Raw genomic sequence first — 15,619 nt, 5'->3', positions numbered from 1 at the left:
TAGCACAATGAGTTGCCTATTTTTAAAAAAATGGTTCACCTTTCTTTTTCGCAGGCATAAAGACCTTACTTAGTTTTTGTTTTGGGATTTATTTATTTAATTAAATACTATAATTTATTTTGGTAGTAGCTCTACATCACAGATATCTGTCAATGTTACAAGGATGATATCTATGGTACAAAACAACAACATCCCTGCATTTTATGTATTCAGGCCTCAATTACACAAACACACTTGTCCAGAAAATAAAAACCACCTGCCAAGTTGGCTTGAGTATTCAGCTGAAATCTGGGAGCAAGCCCACTGAAAATAGCAGGACTTAATTTCAACTCAAATGCACATTCGATTGCAACATTAGAGTCATACCATGGCATATTCTAAGAAGACAAGGCTGTAATTCTGTATGAAGTTACCGGGAATTAAGACCAATTGAACTTGCTATAACTTACTTCTGAACAGACTCATAAAGAATTGCCTGCAAATCTATGAACACCTACATTTAGTTCCTAAGTTTCAGAGGCGGTATGCTTCTCGGGAGCAGAGCGGCTAGAGAGGAATGTTAACTTCATGTCCTTGCTTGTGGGCTTCCCAGGCAATTCTGGCTGACCACTAAAGGACAATCAAAGGTCTTTTATTTTTATTAATCAAGGATGTCTGGAATAAGGAGATACTGTATATTCAAAACAATATACTTGAGAAATCAGGATTTCTGAAGTCTAGTTCTAGTTCTACAAATAGAATTAAGAGTATTTTTATAAGGAAAGGGAAGCTTATGTTCTCATCTGGACTATGTGAAAGTTGCTGATAAGGCATAGAAGCCAGTTTACATGTGAGTAGATAATGTAAGCTATTCATTTGATTTACAAATGAAATAAAAACCTGAAATATAAAACCTGAAACTTGGGGACAAGCCCTGTATCCAGTTTGCTGGGTACAAAAACATTTTTATAGAAGCTGCCAATTTAATTCCAACACTTCAGTTTCTTGACCTTCAAGCAGGAACTTTTACTGTATATGTGCTTTCATTACCCTATTACTTTGTCACTTGAGAGTTTTCCTGGGCTGCATTATACTTGAAATGAAGAAAAGGAAAGAAGGAAAAATAATGAACCCAAAGGAATAACAAAAGGTGCTTTGGAATTCTCCTAAGGCCTCCCAAATTATTTGAAAAAGTATCCAAGCCTTTGCCAATTACTGCAAAATCCCATCCAGCTCCACATACCACATCATGTATCCCAATCAAATGTGTGTTGCACACAAGTTTGTCCTTGCCAAATAACAAGACATTCCTCAGAGAGGGATGCAGGAGCAGTATCATCATATTTACTTAATTACTGCTACATCCTTTGCTGTCCCAGAACTTGCCCTTTCCTCCTTCAGACTTGTGTTGTCGCTGGAAGGGCTTTAGAATAACTGGATGTACCACACAGCCATGCCACATAGGAGACATTACCAAACACTTTATTTATTTATTTATTTGTTTGTTTGTTTGTTTGTTTGTTTACATTTTCCCCCTACCCTTCTCTTTAAAAGACCCAAGTCTGCTTACAACAATTAAAAGACAATATTCAAAAGCTAAAAACAGTGAGTATACAAATACTTAAAAAGAATTTTAAAAATGGTCAATAAAATCAATACAGTTCTAAAAACACATTTAAAAACAAAACGATAACGATCCATTTTAAAAAACCCCTCTCAGGCTGCCACTCACTAAGAAAAAGCCTACTTGAAGAGAAAGGTCTTTGCCTGCTTCAGCAAAGACAGCAAAGACGGGGCCGGTCTGGCTTCCCATGGGAGGGAGTTCCAAAGTCTTCCAAGCAGCAACAGAGAAGGCCCTCTCTCATGTCCCCATCAAGTGCGCCTGTTAAGGTGATGGGACTGAGGGAAAGGCCTCCCCTGATTATCTTAATTCCCAGACATTCCTAGAAGGAGACATAGCCTTAATAGCTTGGACCCAAGCCATTTTGGGCTTTATAGGTTAAAGCAAGCACTTGGAATTGTGCCCGGAAACAGATTGGCAGCCAGTGTTGCTGCTGTAACCGGGGTTATGTGATCCCTGCAACCAGCACCACTTAGGAATCTGGTTGCAGCATTTTGTACCCACTGAAGTTTCCAAACACTTTCCAAAGGCTGCTCCAAGTAGAGTGCATTACAGTAATCCAGTCAAGATGTAACCAGGGCACATGTCACCATAGCCAGATCAGACAAGAAACAGTTGCAACTGGCACACTAGTTTTAACTGTGCCAAGGCACTCCTCACCACTGCCAAAAGCTGGACATCCGGGCTCAAAGACAAATCCAGCCCCACCCCCTTCCCAGGCTGTGGACCTGTATTTTCAGAGGGAGTGTAATGCCATCCAGTACAGGCTGCAATCCTGCCACATTTTAGAAAGCAGGAAAGGCTTAAAACCACCATGTTGCTGCTTAATCAATGTGTCACAAATAATTCTATCCATAGTCACTCTCTGCCTGTTGCCTGAATTATCCTCCTTTTGGTGCCAGAAAAAGAGCTGCTTGCTTTCTTAAGGGGTGTGTGTATGTTTATGCATATAAAATTTCATCTTGCTGACTGATTTAGTGCCACATAATTATTTTTACAACTTGTATCTTTAGCATTTGTTTCAGTTTAAATGTTCATTATTTTATTTGTTTTGTACATTACTTTGGGAATATGATCAAATGGACATATAGAAGGACAAAAATGCTACTACTGTACTATTACTACAACTTACACAGCCAAGACTAACTACACAACCCCTCTGCTGCAAATATTACATTCCCAGTTGTGCAGCTGAGTCTAACCATGTATAGATTATATGTGGGAAGCATCTTCTGTTCAAAAATGTAGGGATTGGGAATTTCTCCCTTGGCTCCTAACACATGCAGGGTAGGTAGGTACAGTGGGGTCTTGACTTAAGAATGGCTTGAGTTAAGAACATTTTGACTTAAGAACCACTCTCATAGGAAAATATTGACTTGACTTACATACTTAGATTTGAGTTAAGAACTGAAAAAAAAACCATGTGGGAGGCAGGGAAAGTGCAAAATTTGAACTTTCAGTTAACTGTTGGCCAGTGAAAAGGGTGCCTGTCTGCTTCCTCACTCCTCCCAGCATTTAGAGAGTGGATTGGGAGACAGTCTTCAGACTGCCTGGTACTGTACTGCCTGGACTGTATTTTCCCTGCCTTCCCTGAACCTTTCTTGACCTAAGAAAAAAAGAAAGAAAATATCCCCCTCTAGTGGTCGAAGGCGGAGTAGCAGCTTCCCATTAGTTTCTATGGACGGAAAAGAGCAGATACGGATCAAATGGCTTTCAATGCATTCCTATGGGAAATGCAGATTTGACCTGAGAACTTTTTGACTTGAGAACCGCCTTCCAATACGGATTAAGTTCTCAAGTCAAGACCCCACTGTACTGTAAAACATGGATGTGTAGCAGTGGGTCCCCAGATGTTTCTCAACTGCAGCTTCTATCATCCTTCACCATTGGTCACACTGCCTAAGGATGATCGGAGTTGTACATGAAAAATATTCAGCAGTTTACAATCATTCACTCATGTTCTAAAACAGTTCTTCCCAATCTTGAGTCCCCAGATGTTCTTGGACTACAACTTCCAGAAATCCTGGCCAGCATATCTAGTGATGAGGGCTCCTGGGAGTTTTAGTTCAAGAGCACCTGGGTTACTCAAGGTTGGGAACTGCTGCTCTAAAACATTAGCAAAGGGTTACTATTTCCCATACAAGCAGACGTGGTCAGCTTCAGCAGCAGAATGTACCAAGTGCCTTCAGACCATTCTGTAACATTATATATATAGCTCCCTTGTTTCATGATAAAGACACAACCTAGCAGGCCAAGAACTTCAGCTATGGATCCACCCCTACTCCTATTACTAATGCAAGCTTCTTCCACTTCTGGCAATTCTATAGGTGAAACCATTAGAGAAGCTAGTAGCCAGACAATAACTTGGCCATGTATTGCAGAGCTGTTATCACCATATTGCTCCAAGCAGTGCAGAGCAGCATAACAATTATGCTGTGTAGTATTGGTCTTTTGCCATTCACATGGCCAGAGCAGGGTGCCAAGAAAGCTGAGGCAAGGTGATTTACAGAAACAACCAGTCTGTGGAAAAGGCAAGGGGGGCAACAAGGAAAAAAATAACAATACTGAACTCCCAACTGAATAAAACAGCCAAATGCCATTCCTTCTAGGGCTATATACAGTAATTAAAAATGGGAAATCCTGGCTGAAATCCTGTTGCTTAGTACTAAGTCCTAAGTAGAGTAGGACCATTGAATCAATGGAAATGACTGAAAAGTTGATTCACCAAATCCTCCCAGATTCAATTAGCCTACTCCAGTTGCAACTTTCTCTTCAAAACAGCAGAATTTCAGCCACAGTGTATTAAGTAATGCACTATACAGTATCATGGTGTGGCCCTGGAATTTTGTTCTCCCAGAACCTGGACATAACTATATAAAAAATTGTAGTTACTTATTTATGTCTTCTCCCAATTAAGATAATTGCCCCAATTCCTGTTTAAAATATCAAGTGTGCAATGATAATCAAACAGCAGCTGCCCTGTAGCACATTATCCTTTGCACAACAAACTGTGTGCTTGCTCACATGAAGGAGAGCCTGCAGGAGGGAAGTGCTTGCATCACTGCCATTCTGCAATTGCATTAAGTGTAAACTTTTAGTTACTTTATACTGTAGTTTCAGAGATGTGGTCTGACAAGGAATATGACTCAATTCCAGCTCTGGTCTCACACTGCTATCTTACGATAAGTTCTGGGTGCTGACAGGAAGACAGTGTGTTTGTACCATAGGCCAGAAGCTTGTAGTATTCGCATGTTAGTCTAAAAGTAACGTTACAGTAACTATTTCAGTTTTTTTAAGAACCAGGAAAGTGGAGAGTTGCATTAAAAACCATAAGCATGATGGCAACTAAGAAAGAAAGAAAGAAAGAAAGAAAGAAAGAAAGAAAGAAAGAAAGAAAGAAAGAAAGAAAGAAAGAAAGAAAGAAAGAAAGAAAATTTGGAAATATAATTACAGTTAACAATTTTTTTTGCAAAGTACTGTAACTTTCAAAATATTCGCGAAGGCTTTCATGGCCAGGATCTAATGGTTTTTGTGGGTTTTTCAGGCTCTTTGGCCATGTTCTGAAGGCTGATCTTCCTGATGTTTTGCCAGTCTCTGTGGCCATCATCTTCAGAGGACTGGAGTAGGAACTCTGTCTGAAATATTTCTTCAGATTTATCTTCACATTGGAGGAGGGCTAACCTATCTGCAAAAAGGAGGAATCAGGGAACTAAAGACCAGTCAGCCTGATATCAATCCCAGGGAAAATTCTGGAGCAGATTATAAAGCAGTCACTTTGAGGGGACCTTAAAAACAATGCAGTAATAGCTAGAAGCCATCATGGATTTGTCAAGACTAAATTAGACTACTATTATCTCATTTTTTGATCAGGTAACCTTCCTGATAGATGGCGGGAATGCTATAGATGTAATACATCTTGACCTCAGCAAAACCTCTGACAAACTCCCCCATGCTATTCTGATTTGCAAAGAAACTAAGTGTGGGCTGTCAGGTGGATACACAGTTGGTTACAGAATTATATTCAGAAAGTGCTTATCTATGGCTCCTCAAACTGGGAGGAGGTGACAAATAGAGTACAACTGAGCCCGGTGCTCTTCAACATTTTTATTAATTACTTGGACAAGGGGGTGGAGGGAATATTTATCAAATTTGCACATGACACAAAATTCGGTGGAATAGCTAATACCTTGGAAGACAGGAACAAAATTCAAAAATATCTTGATAGGCTTGAGCACTGGGCTAAAAACAACAGAATTAAATTTAACAGGTGTAAGTGCACAGTTCTATACCTGGGGGAAAAACCAAAGGCAGTTATAAGATGGGGGATAATTGGTTCAATAATACTACAAGTGAGAAGGATATTGGAATTGTGGTAGATCACAAGCTAAATATGAGCCCAACAATGCAATTTTAGACTGCATTAATAGAAATATAACTCCCCAAATCCCATGAGAAACTAGTCCCCCTCTATTCTGCTGTTGTTAGGCCACATCTGGAGTACTAAGTCCACTTCTGGAGACTGCACTTATCTCTGTTAAATTGGCCCCTTCAAATTCAATTATTCTATGATTCAGAAACCTGCCACACCTCTTCAAAGTTATTTTCTGTATTAAATATCATTCTGAGAGGACAACTTGTTTGATACTGAATAGAAGCTTTCTCTTTTAAAATAAAGGCATAGTAAAATCGTCACACTTTAACTATAGAGTTCCTACAGCAAATCGAACCCCCCCAAGCCATCAAAGTACCCAGGACCTAGAAACAGCCACCTTACCCTGGTAGCAAAACCATAACAGACAAAGTAACAATTTTCTGTCGTTTCATATTATTAAAAGTCCGATGTCTGCTTCATAATGGCAAACCTCTCTGACATTTTGTTCGTCTCTAGGCTTTAAAACTTCGGATCTTCTATTTAGCCTATTTTACGTCTTGCATACAATTGCAGTTCTTGCTACAGTATTTTAAAAATGATAGTTGGATTTAATCAACATGCATTTTATCGTGAATTACCAAGAAATCGTTTGACCGAAAGCCAGCACTGTACGCAAATAAATAAAACACAGCAATAAATAAACAGAAAAGAAGGAACCGGAAAGGCGAGTAACTCGAGACCACTTTTCTCCCGGCATCTCCCTCGCTAGCTGCAAAATTGGTTTGACCCATCCCGACAGACAGCGGCGCACAGACAAGAAGGCGGGGATTTAGGTGTTTTTTTTAAGGTTTAAAACGGCAATGCCAGACTGGATTAGGAGGGCCCGTCTACAGTACTCAGAAATAAACTCGCTGAAACAAGTGGGGCGTATTCGCGTGTAAGAGAGGAAAGAACTGCGGCCACAGCCCGGACACGTGTATCTCCTCCCTGAAAGACGCCAAAAACACAACCAGCTGTTAATCTTTCTCACAGAGAGATGATACCAGATAAAGTCAGAAAGGTTCGACTCGAGAACTTTAAGAGTATGAAAAGCCCAGTGGTTTGTTCTTCCTTGGAAAAACCCACCGAGGAACACCGCGGAGTATTTGCATGTTTGGTTCTTACTTCCTTGGTATTCTTTGCCTTCGCATATAAACCTCTGAATAGGACTCCGCTGATGCCGAATGTATGCACCGTTTAGCGACCAAGTCTTCCCCCAGGGCTGGGCAGAGTGTGGTCCGGTATACGCTGCGGGACTACAACTCCCATCATTACTCAGCTTTGGCTGCCTGAGTAGGGCTGATGGAAGTTGCAGTCCAACAGCATTTAGCGCTCCACAAAGGGCACTCGCTTCCAAAAACTGGGGTCGCTCGACCGCGCACTCCTCTGGAATTCAGCCCTACTGACGACACTAAGCTTACTGGAGAGTAAATATGCAAAACCGAGACCCCGTACTCTGGATCACTACTAGGCGGTCGGTCGCCCTTTTAAGGAGCGAGCGAGCAATTTGCGCGCCATTTCGAGTTTTGGAGGCGGGAAGCAATCCTGATCTTCCGCTGGAGAAGAAAGTTTCTTTCCGTGATCCAAACTTCAGGGCAGGAACCATGGCGAAGGAGCGCCGCGTGGAGTCGGTAAACATATAGCGGGGATGGGAGTTTTCGGGGGGGGGCGGGAAATCAGGAATTAACTATGTATGCTTGCTTCGAAGTAAATGCCGTTGATTTCAGCAGGACAGATTTCTACGTAACATGCATATAATCGGGTCCCGGGGTTAGATTCCAAAGCGCATTTACTAGCCGATGGGTGCCACTAAATTTTGTAGAGCTTCCTAATAAACATGCTTAGGGCCGTTTTTATTTCTTTGGAATGAATAAAGCTTATTACTGCTTTTGTAAGGCGGAGGTTTTGTTTTTGCTCCGAGTGAAGAAAATGTTCAGGCTGGAGCGTAGCCGTGTTAGTCTGCGCAAGCGTATCAGGCAAAATCCAAAGAAACAGAATTTTTTTTAAAAAAAATGATAAAAGCATGTGGAACCTTAAAGACTAGCTGTTATATTTTATGTAAGCTTTCGCGGGCACGTCCGCTTCAGGTTGGAGAGGTTGGCTGAGACTGAACGGGAAGATTAACAGCAGCCCGATCATCCTTTCTCAGGAGAAAGTGCCACTGGTTTCTGTAGGGGATTGTTCGTAGGTCGGTTCAAGAGGGGCGATTTGAACAGCTCGCCCTAGGCACGGAAAAAAAAAGATTGTGTCGACGCACAGGCCGAAGACGGTTACTGTACAAGGCGACATGAGTGTAGCAGCTCGTTCCTCATTCCTCGTTTGCCCAGTTTGGAAGGGAGCTGGACCTCTCTCTGGTCAGGGCGAGGAAGGCTCGGCGCACAGAAGGAAGAAGCGCCTGTTGTGTGTGTGATTCATTGCATGGGCCCGCGTTCGCTGGTTGGGATGCTCAGAATCCCATTGAAATCAACAGGAGATTGCCGGTGTCAATGGGACGCTTCTCAACCCTGCAGGGGCGGGCGCTCCTTCCTTGGCGTAAGCTCCCGGGGGCCCTGATTGGCTGCTACTCCAATTACTCACGGCTGGAGACAGACCATTTACTACCCGTAAGATTTGAAACGCCAGCCCATCTTTCTCTCCTTTTACCACCCCCTTCCCTGCTATCACTTGGTGGTGGGTTTTCTCTCTCTGTTGCAAGTTAGGGAAAGGCTTCTTTTTTAAAAAAAGGGGGGGGGGATACCGGAATCGAGCACTGTCCTATTCTGCCTGGTTCATATTCAAGATCTCAAGGTGATTCAAGGTAAGAACGTTACATTTTATGCTCTTCTTACGAAACCTCGTTCTTGATAGTTGTACTATTGGGGTTCTGCCAAGCGTTGTCACTGATTGCCGTGGCCCGGAAGACACTCTACTAAATAGGTAGAACCGGACCGATGTAATCATCTTGTCTGTCTGCTTACAAATGTGTAGTTACTAATCAGGCATGGTTAGTTTAGTGCACCTCTTGTGTTCTGCTGTTGCAAGGAGTCAGTACGTTCCAACATTTTTTTAGTATTCTTTTCAGTGTATTCCGAGGTATATTGTTCTCCCTCCCCATCCAGATGTCCTATTTTCTAGATACTGCTTGGAAATTTCTAGATATTTCCAAAACACAAAGTTTTTCAATTCGATACCTGGGGAACAACAATCCCACAATTGTGGAGGGGATTTGTGCTTTTGTAAGCACCCAAGTGCGGTACTTTACATTTTGGGAAAATGCAATGAACTTGCAGAGGATGGCACATTCATTCTGATCAAAAGTGCTGTGTGAAATGTGGTTTCCTGAATACTGTGGGTATCTAGTTCAACTGGTTAGTTAACTTTTTAATGTCATGTTGTTGTTTAGTCGTTTCCGACTCTTCGTGTCCCCATAGACCAGAGCACACCAGGCCCTCTTGTTTTCCACTGCCTCCCGGAGTTGGGTCAAATTTATGTTGGTAGCTTCGGCGACACTGTCCAACCATCTCGTCCTCTGTCATACTCCTCTTGCCTTCACCCTTTCCCAACATCAAGGTCTTTTCCAGGGCGTCTTCTCATGAGATGGCCAAAGTATTGGAGCCTGAGCTTCAGGATCTGTCCTTCCAGTGAACACTCAGGATTGATTTCCTTCAGAACGGATAGGTTTGTTCTCCTTGCAGTCCAGGGGACTCTCAAGAGCACCACAATTCAAAAGCATCAATTCTTCGGCGGTCAGCCTTCTTTATGGTCCAGCTCTCACTCCCATACATTGCTACTAGAAAAACCATAGCTTTGACTATGCGGACCTTTGTCGGCAAGGTGACGTCTCTGCTTTTGAAGATGCTGTCTAGGCCTGTCATTGCTTTCCTCCCAAGAAGCAGGTGTCTTTTAATTTCATGGCTGCTGTCACCATCTGCAGTGATCATGGAGCCCAGGAAAGTAAAATCTGTCACTGCCTCCATATCTTCCCCATCTATTTGCCAGGAGGTGATGGGACTAGTGGCCATGATCTTGATTTTTCTTGATGTTGAGCTTCAGGCCATGTTTTGCGCTCTCCTCTTTCACCCTCATTAAGAGTTCTTCAATTCCATCTCACTTTCTGCCATCAGAGTGGTATCTCAATATCTAAGGTTGTTGATATTTCTTCCAGCAGTCTTAATTCCAGCTTGGGATTCATCCAGTCCTGCCTTTCACATGATGTATTCTGCATATAAGTTAAATAAGCAGGGAGAAAATATACAGCAGGGGTGGGCAATTAATTTCTATGGGGGGGGCACATGAAAAATCTGAACTGTGTTCGGGGGCCGAACCAACTTTACTTAAAAATAAAATGAAACAGTGATGTTATGATTGTTTTTATTTTAAACTTGTTACTCTTCACAAACACTAAAGAACATTTTTTCCGGTATGTTAAAGATAAGCAACTGATCAACTTTAGACAAAAAGCTATAAATGGTTTTGATGTTCAAAACTGTCTGCGGGCTGGACAGGAGTGGCTCGCTGGCCGTATGTGGCCCTCGGGCCACACTTTGCCCAGGTCTGATATACAGCCTTGTACTCCTTTCCCAACTTTGAACCAATCAGTCAGTTTAATGTCATAATCATCTTTTATTTCTATGACATTTCTCCCCACAACAGCATCCTAAATGCTCACACTATATCAAATGAACAGCGGTAAATATAGCTCTTTAATACACAACTACAATAGGTCAATAGTTAATCAAATGAATACAACCGTGAACAAAGCAATCTATGAAGTATTGAGCAAAATGGTATCAATTGACTGAATCCAGCAGCCACAAACTAAAAGGAACAGGGCCAATAAAATCATGAATGCATAACATAAAAGGCCAGACAGATCTTCATTCCCAGACAATGTCACTCATATTTTCACCTGTCCAGGGATATCTCTCAGATTGATGATGTGGATAAGAAATGCTTCTTGTGGGACATGTATTGCAGTTCACTCTTGTATCTTTGAAATGCTATAGATCCAGGTCTCTTGTGTGCATCTCACTTGCCACACCCAACATGTACGCAGGTGCCTCTCAATAGATTGTAGTCAGTCTTTGCACCTCTGAATCATATTATAAATGGAAATCAGAATTCGGTAATTGGGATGCGTTATGAGAATGTTTCAACATATTTTATTTATTTATTTATTTATTTGATTTTTACCCCGCCCCTCTAGACCATATTCTGTTTGGTTCAGTGTAACTAGAAACACTTTGCACAATTATTTTGGCAAAGGAAAGTGTGACGGTGAAGAACATAACTATGTGGTGGGCACAGAAATATTCCCACCCATACCCAGGTGGTTCTAGGATTAAAAGATGGGGAGGGGGAGAACAGTTATTTCCTTGTGTTTGTGACAAAGTACCAAAGTGGTCCATAGCGTAGACCAGTGGTTCTTAACCTTTGTTACTTGGATGTTTTTGAACTGCAACTCCCAGAAACCCCAGCCAGTACAGTTGGTGGTGAAAGCTTCTGGGAGTTGCAGTTCAAAACTCCTGAGTAACCCAAGGTTAAGAATCAGTGGTGTAGACAGCATCAAGAGGACTGCAGATGAGGTGGGGAGGATCCTCATATAGTTAACTTATGCTGCATCTTAGACACATCTGTAAATCCTATTGAGCCCAATGGGTTTTCTTCTGAGCAGACAAACTGCATTGTTGAAGTGCTTCTAAATGCTGAAGACAGCAATTAAATTTTATGTACAGTACACTGAAAGGAGATCAGTTTAGTCTCCCATGAGACTATACTGCATCAGGGCAGAAAGAGGTAACTCCTCTTAACTATGGTGCAATGCAGAGTTTGGAAAAGTTACTTTAGGGATTCCAGTTGGAGGACTGTAGGAATGGGAGTACAGAAAGAATCTATTTTCTCCTGCTCCTGAGCATCGTATTCCACGTCTTGAAAGTGAGGCTCTGTGTGTGTGTGTGTGTGTGTGTGTGTGTGTGTGTGTGTGTGTGTGTGTGTGTGTGTGTGTGTGTGTGTGTGTGTGTGTGTGTGTGTGTGTGTGTGTGTGTGTGTGTGTGTGTGTGTGTGTGTGTGTGTGTGTGTGTGTGTGTGTGTGTGTGTGTGTGTGTGTGTGTGTGTGTGTGTGTGTGTGTGTGTGTGTGTTTTCCAAATGCCGCTGGGTTCTTTTTTTGCACCTCCCGTTTTCTGCGCCTCGTCCTTGCGAGTGAGAGGCCCCGCTTTCCTTCCCGCAGCCTCGCTGCACCCTCCGTATACCATGGCTCTTCAGCGCCTGTCACGTTGCCTTCCCGGCTGCTCCGGGCTCCGCACGTGGGGCGGCCAGCTGCTTGTCTTCGGCAAAACCGCCGTAGCCGCGCCTGCTCTTCTCCGCCGCCGCCGCTGCCCGCGCATTCGCCCCCCCCCCCGACACGCAGGCGAGGACAAAACACGCGCCGCCGGATCGCTTTCGGAAGTCGGGAAAGAAAAGATGTATCTTGTCACGTGGTGATCTTAGGGCGCCTCCTTCGATGAGGAAGCCTCGCCCCCTCTCCTTGCACGTGAGCGGTCCGAAGCCCCACGTGGCTTGAAACGGGTGGGCGGGGGGCCCCCCATCCCCAATCTCGAGGCAGCCTCTAACCTTAGCTGCCTCCTAATTCTCCCAGGTGTGTGTGTGGGGGGGCGAAGCTCAGGATTTCGCTTTATACACTATAAAGTACAAGCAACTGTAACTGGAGGATGAATGGCAAGGCGAAATGTGCGGGAGAAACCCATTAAAGCCAATACTTTTCATCCTGCGTCTTGTTCCTTTCGTGTCGATTAGACGTCAGCATGCTTTGGATGCTGCGGTTCTAAGCAACGATGTTACCTTGCACCCAGACTGGTCTGCCAGCTTCTTAAACCAAGAGGTTCTTCTCCATCCTGTATTTCTTGATTTTCTTATCACTGATTTCTTATCTCCACGATAACAGTCTGTACTTTTTATATTTCATTATCTGATGGCAGTAATCTAGTTTTCTGCATCGTAGTAGTAAGAAGAGACCCTTGTCCAGCAGGCCGAGGCAGAGAGGCAGTCCCGAAAGCAGCAGAACCAGGGAGCTGGACAGGGGACAGATTGGATTTGTCTTCCATGTGGAAGGGATTGTCACTCTCGTATAGGCTTCCTAGCCACACCAGACGCTGTTCCAAGACCTCCGTACAGAGCACGATACCATAGTCTCTCGAGACTGAAGGATGCCTACATCCCACAGTAGTAAGAGTGTTGTGTTTGTTTGCCATAATACAGCAGAGGTTCTGATCCAATAAATTCTTAACATTCTGTGAGAAGTCAAGCTTGAAAATATTTATGCTGTTCTAAAATCTGCAGGTACAACCAAGAATGCATAGCATGGTACAGTACGCATTCTCAAAGCTAATTTTGCAGTTGAGAATTCAGAATTAAGTGTAAAGCATATTGATTGATATGTTTGGAATTTGATTAATAAAAGAATGATAGTGTAACTGTGCAATGAAGATCTGGGTAAAGATGTTCTGGAGCAGCTTCCCTAAAATGAACTGTGTAATCATAGAATTTGGGATGGAATGGGCCTGTAAGGCTGTTTAGTCCAGCCTGCTGTTCAGTGCAGAAATCCACATCAAAACAGCTTACACAGATGGTTGTCTGATTTTCTCTTGAAGACCTTCACAGTTGACCAGCTCTCAGGGTAATTGGTTGCACTGTGATATGCAACAAAAATTTAAATTTGGCTTTGTGTGTGCACATAGAACACTATGCATTCTGAGCTCCAGTTTGACTGGACACACAAACCTGCTTTCCAGGGTTTTATGATCACTAAGCCTGGGAGGGGCATGGTTTTGCCCTTGTCAAAAAGGCCGTTTAAAATCTGGTTGGGCTGGAGAATCGATTTCAGCGTGAATTGGTGTTCCTTGAAAGTTAGGTAGTGTTTTCACTAGCTTTTTAATATGTGTGTCTGTTTGTGTATAAGAAAAAGATATGAGCTGTAATAAGAGAGCAATAAGCAGGCTCGAGGGCTTTGGTATGACAATCTGGTATGTCTCATAAAAATGCTGTATATACAGTGTGGTTACATGTGGCAAAATCTATGTTTATTTAAAGGATTGGGGGGGGGGGCTTGTGCATTGTAGTCCTCTGGATAATCATTACCCTTCAGACTTAGAGTCTGAAAAACACAGCACTAAAGAAAAAAGGGATTAGAAGAAGAAGAGAAAAACAGAGCAGTAGCTCTTAATTAAAAATGTTATCTCCTTCCTTCTTTTCTGTGTTGGGATATGTAGTATATCGTAGGAAAAGGATGGTAATTTTACTGGGTTAAATATTTATATTTGTGGTGTAGCTGTGAGCTGTTTTTGTGCTTTTTGCACCAATGATTTTGACTCTATCAAAGACTTGAATCCCAGTGAAGAGCTAAGATTGTGTAACCGCCAAGCTGCGTGTAGCCTTTAAGATTCTTTCATGAGGCTTTCACGTGGTTATTACCATATTTCTTTGTGTCTGAGGTTTTTTTTTGGGGGGGGGTATAAACAGTTTGTCACTTGGCTTTTAGAACTATATTTTAAAGGCTATTATGAAGTTCAGCAGTCCTGAGATAGTGGGATCAGTTATTAAGTAAAAATGAATCTGTTGAACTCCTTTGACTCCTAGGATTGCAAATAAAGTTTCAATATTCTGAAGCATTGGTGTAATTTTTGGCATTCAGTGTAACAGTGTGTGAAACATCCCCCAATTTCCATATCATATTTCTAAACATAAAACCAACAAAATATGTTACCAGGTACATGTGATGTTAAACTTTGACATGATCTTACTGTGTATGGGCCTTGTTACCTATAGCAGTATGGACTACCAGAAATCTCATTTTGCTTCCAGGTTTCATATTACATTTGCACCTGTCCTCCTGTGACCTCGGAGAGCTGAATGTACCCCTCTCACACCACGTTCCTTGCAAACCATTTTTCTATTGCTTCCAATTTTAAAATCTTCTGCCATGCAAAAAGCAAGCCAGAGGTCCCAAAATTTTTGCCAGTCATGCAGTTGTACCTCTTAGAGGTGCAGCTAGTTTGTTGGGCGCAGCCACTTTTGGGGAGGGAGGGTGCTTGGGCCAGGTTGTCCAGGAAAATTATGGAACTCTGGTTTCTCCACTATAATGTTAGTATTTTAGTTTTAAATACTTGCTTTGCTTGAACATCCAAGTTGATGATATTTTTTTACTAATAATGCACATGGCTTAGTGGTTTAGATATCTGACTGCAAAGCCAGAGGTTGGAAGGTTGATTCTCCCCTGTTCCTTCTGTGAGTAGAGCCAGCCTGTGTGTCCTTGGGCAAGCTGCACAGTCCAAGGATGCCGCCAGAAGAAGGGAATGGTAAACCACTTCTGAATATTCTCTCTACCTAGAAAACCCTGAAAAAGGACTATTATAAGTCAGAATCAACTTGACAACACATGGTTATTATTATGTGTCCAAGGTGCAATTCATCATAGATTCTGTAGTCATAGGTACAGTAAAGGTAAAGGCTCCCCTTAACATTTAGTCCCATCGTGTCCAACTCTAGGGCACGGTGCTCATCCCTGTTTCCAAGCCACAGCCAACGTTTGTCTGAAGACAGTTTCTGTGTTTATGTGGCCAGCGTGACTAGACAC

General features: G+C 42.5%; 2 protein-coding genes across 3 annotated transcripts in view; one reads left to right on the top strand and one right to left on the bottom strand.

The window, feature by feature from the left end:
• SPRYD4 (SPRY domain containing 4) overlaps positions 1-7,245 on the bottom strand; it is a 38,209-nt gene extending 30,964 nt beyond the window's left edge. Inside the window, exon 1 of the mRNA XM_072990877.2 lies at positions 7,098-7,245. The gene's annotated coding sequence lies outside the window, so the exon portion shown is untranslated. The remainder of the gene's footprint in view (positions 1-7,097) is intronic.
• A 266-nt stretch (positions 7,246-7,511) lies between these two features.
• TIMELESS (timeless circadian regulator) overlaps positions 7,512-15,619 on the top strand; it is a 52,254-nt gene continuing 44,146 nt past the window's right edge. The window contains exon 1 of one of the 2 annotated variants that reach the window (XM_020784811.3): positions 7,512-7,642. The gene's annotated coding sequence lies outside the window, so the exon portion shown is untranslated. Of the gene's footprint in view, positions 7,643-8,602; positions 8,809-15,619 lie in introns of those variants that run through there. The other variant, XM_020784819.3, reaches the window with a different exon arrangement.

This window comes from Pogona vitticeps, chromosome 2, assembly GCF_051106095.1.
Source record: "Pogona vitticeps strain Pit_001003342236 chromosome 2, PviZW2.1, whole genome shotgun sequence".
NCBI lineage: Eukaryota > Metazoa > Chordata > Lepidosauria > Squamata > Agamidae > Pogona > Pogona vitticeps.
The sequence above is the reverse complement of the archived record's forward strand: the minus strand, read 5'-3'. Positions and strand labels throughout refer to the sequence as shown.